The sequence below is a fragment of the Bactrocera neohumeralis genome, unplaced genomic scaffold, assembly GCF_024586455.1.
Source record: "Bactrocera neohumeralis isolate Rockhampton unplaced genomic scaffold, APGP_CSIRO_Bneo_wtdbg2-racon-allhic-juicebox.fasta_v2 cluster10, whole genome shotgun sequence".
Taxonomy (NCBI): Eukaryota; Metazoa; Arthropoda; class Insecta; order Diptera; family Tephritidae; genus Bactrocera; species Bactrocera neohumeralis.
In genome coordinates this window covers 7,421,639-7,425,712 of record NW_026089623.1, presented here as the reverse complement: position 1 = coordinate 7,425,712, position 4,074 = coordinate 7,421,639, and the positions used below count along the sequence as shown (strand labels likewise).

The following is a 4,074-nucleotide window of genomic DNA, read 5'->3' as shown; positions in this document are numbered from 1 at the left end:
CATATGGGTCTGGTTGTGAACGAGAAGAAGACGAAATATCTCCTGTTATCAAACAAACAGTCATCGCATTCGCGACTTGGCTCACACTGTTGATAGTCATATCAACATCAACAATAATATCAACCTTGAAATCCAACGCTGAATCACTCTTGCCAACAAGTGCTACTTCGGACTGTTGCCGCTACAACAACAACATTAAGTTCTATCTCGATCTAATGAGCCGTCATCAAGACATCATCTGATGAGTCGTTCTGAGGTTTTGTAGACGATTTCTGGTCCGTTACGCATTGCCAACGCGGAATACCGCACTCGATGGAACAATGAGCTGTACGATATATACGGCGACATCAAGAGACAGCGGCTGCGCTGGCTGGTCCGGACTACAGGATGGAAGGGAACACTCTAGCTCTGGAGGTTTTCGATTCAGTACCAGTCGGTGGAGGTGGAGGAATACACCGTTGGAGAGATCAGGTGGAGAAGAACCTGCCTTCACTAGGTATCTCGAATTGGCGTCAAATAGCGAAAAGGAGAAACGACTGACGCACTATTTTTAACTCAGCTAAAACCGCGTAAACGGTATCAACCTAGTAAAGAAGAAGAGGTGGCTTTTTGGCAGGGCGTCGGTGTATGGTTTCCGCACTTAAATCTATTTAGGGAACATTTTGCATCTTCGCTCTTATAGAAAATACTGTCATTTTTGCATTGAAACGTTTCCATGTCCAGTTATAGAAATTGGGTTTGTATGAAAATAATATTGAAAACGTTGTGTTCATGAAATTTGTCCAATTATGGTAGTTGTCAGGTTATGAGAACGGCCGTAATGGATTTCATTATATGGTTGACTTCGAAAACGTACTACTGCAAAGCATCGATACAGTATAACCGCAGTATTTATAGTACATCGTCAGTATGCAACGTCAAACAACATCGCAAAATGATGCGTTGCATAATTTGAAGTTATGGAACACTTTTAATGCAAAATTTACTTTTGCAGTAAACTGTTTTGGCGAGCGTATAAAAATAATCAAATTGAAATCAAATAGTTTCATTAAACATCATTCAAATACTTATGGAAATATATTATATTCTTGCCATCAAAACTTTGGCAAAATCTTTAAATTTAACCTAAACTTTACATATATAATAAGAAATCTAATCAAATTGACTACGCCATTGTTGTATACATATGTGAATGCCAAAAATCATCTACTTTATTTGTGATGTGCGATTTTCTCTGCCATTGTGCATTGACTACCAGAACTATACGTTTCAAACCATGATGCACCTCTCAACTGAGCCGATTAATGGCCAACATAGGGGGCCCCAGCCAAGAAAAGAGAAAGCTCCTAATGTCGACGACAATAAGCGTCTTACTATATGGAGCCGAGATCTGGGCAGACGCTCTTAAAAAGGAAAACCGGCGTAAGGTAATGGCCAGAGTGCACCGCACCGCAGCCCTCAGAGTTGCATCAGCGTACCGGACAGTATCAGGCGATGCAATATTAGTTATAAGCGGTAATGCCCCAATTGACCTTTTAGCATATGAAAGGAAAAAGCTGTGGGAGCTAAAGAAATCATTCAATAACAACAAGAGCGCAATTCAACAAATAAGGAAGGCACAATAACATGGCAACAAAGATGGGAGAATGAAAGTCGCGCCAGATAGACGGCCAGGCTAATAAAAAATCTAGACTTATGGACAAGCCGTAAATTCGGAGAAGTAGATTTTTACACAACTCAGTTACTGTCCGGTCACGCATACTTCAAAAAGTACCTCCACAGAATGGGAAAAGTCGAAGAGCCGTCATGCCTATATAACGACGCGACAGAAGACGACGCGGAACACACATTCTTTGAATGTGTGCGCTGGCAACAAGAACGCACCGCCGTAGAAAACCTGGTTGGCCCAATAAACGCGGCCAATTTAGTCAGCGTCATGTTGGAGAGTGAAGCAAACTGGGAGATCATCAAGAATTTCGCAGCAAAAAGCGGGACCTGGACGCAGGTGCGCAGATGTAAATCTCTCAATGAGAAAAATGGAACGCCACCCTGAAGTAATGCAAACGCGGTCCCAGGGTGGGCGACGGTTCCTTAGAGGGGGGGTTTTTAATGACCTGCAAGTGGCACATACCGCTGCAGTGACGATAGCACCGATGATGCGGAAGGCAATTTCCACCCCCTCACCCGCAAAAAAAAAAAAAAAAAAAAAAACCATGATGCATGTAACAAATATTCCGGATACATTACAAAACAGTCTACTTCCTAATGAATATTTTTGTTGATTCTCAAATTGAGATGAGTTGGAGAATCAACCCTAATTTCAAATTTCAAACGTTTGTTTTCAAATGCTTTTTAATTTGAAAACGAAGGCATTCTCAAACAAAAAGGAACATTTTCGATATGAAATTTTCCTTTGTTCTCAATTTGAGAATGTCAAATTCTCGAACATTTTCTCAAGCGTGAAGTGAGAGTAATGGAACGGATTCCAATTACCTTAATTGAAGTTGCCACTAATGTTAAAATAATTATTTGTTTTAAATTAAGCTCTAATATTGTCTTCTATTTATGTAAGAATTTAAAATCCAATCACAACTTAAATAATTTAATTTAAAATTCCCACGCAATACTCGTATGCTTATAACAACTCAACCATTTTCAATAATATAAATATTTTTTTGTAATCAACTCTATTCTTGATCATATTGCTCGCGTGTTGAAAGAAGTTTATTGTTGTGTGTTCGAATTCCATATCCGTGGCAGCGGTCGGAAAGTTTTGCTCATAGGCTTCTATAATAGAAAAAAAAAAATAGTAAATAAAAATAAACCGATAATTTTACAATTACGTTTTAATGCTGTCGTCACACTAAGGGCTCTTGTCGGTTTTTTGGTATTTGTTCCTTTCCAGGAATATAATATGGCAACATCATCAGTAAATAAATTTTGGACGCTCTTATAATTAAAATTTCAGCCACCTATCAAAATATGTAGAAAAATTATTATTAATAGAATATGCAATATAAAGTAAAATGTACGTACATATACATATGTATATTTATGATGGAGGGTGTACCAAATCGTTAAATTTTGTTTCTGATGTTCGAGTTTTTTATCGTCAAACGCAACAAAATCATGTGCTTCTTTAAAAGTATTGTGTAGCAAAATTTTATATACAGGCCTTCCGGAGCGTGGCGCATCTTCGACCACCTCTACACCAGAACGAAAACGTTGAAACCATCGTTGTGCGGTGGAAATGGAAACTGTATCGGGTCCATAAACTCCACAAATTTTATTGGCGGCTTGAGATGCATTTTTGCCTTTATCGTAGTAGTACTGTAAAATATGCCGTATTTTCTCTTTATTTTGCTCCATGTTTGCGACGCTATAACTCACGAACGACTTAAAAGAAACGACAATCAATCAAACACGTGTTAGCGTGTGAACTGAGCTTTCCAAAAAGGTATAGCATGACCCGATGCGACGAATAAAACTAGAACTACGCGCTTTCAGCGCCAACTAGCGAAAATACCGCAAGACTTTTTTATTAACCACCTGATTTAGTGGTTTCGCCATCGATATTCGATATAAATGGGCTGTTGAAATCCATCTAAATGTGAATAAGAGGAATAAATACATATTGGCTACATTCAAAATTATCAATATAATTCCTTTTGGTATTTCTTCCACTGAATGCTGACAACATAAAAATTCTTAAGCAGTGCATTAACATTAAATAAAAGTTTAATGATTTTATTGGTGTAATAAAGAAGTCAGTCCAATTCATAATTCCTGTGAAAAATTTAGGAATAAATAAAATGAATTTGTATTTAATGAACTTGCAACCTCAAAATTATCTTTACAGCATAAACTTTCCTCAACTAAACGATTATAAAATTGCGCAAAAATATGAGTTTTACCATAACATTTACGTTTAAAAATAGACAAAAATTTTCAAACTCAAATGCATTAATAGATTCTCATCCAGTGAAAGCTAAAAATTAGGAATGAATCATCATAAAGTCTGGAAACATTTTGTACAGAATTTTCGCATTTAAAAGAATTTTCGCACACTCATTA

The 4,074-nt window shown here is 37.3% G+C and overlaps 1 long non-coding RNA gene across 1 annotated transcript; it reads right to left on the bottom strand.

The window, feature by feature from the left end:
- Positions 1 to 2,581: 2,581 nt before the first annotated feature.
- LOC126765119 (uncharacterized) lies at positions 2,582 to 3,602 on the bottom strand. The gene is made up of 3 exons (XR_007668269.1): positions 3,037 to 3,602; positions 2,844 to 2,972; positions 2,582 to 2,787 (listed from the first exon to the last, which is right to left on the bottom strand). It is a non-coding gene; the product is annotated as an uncharacterized LOC126765119 (long non-coding RNA).
- Between the last annotated feature and the right edge of the window lie 472 nt (positions 3,603 to 4,074).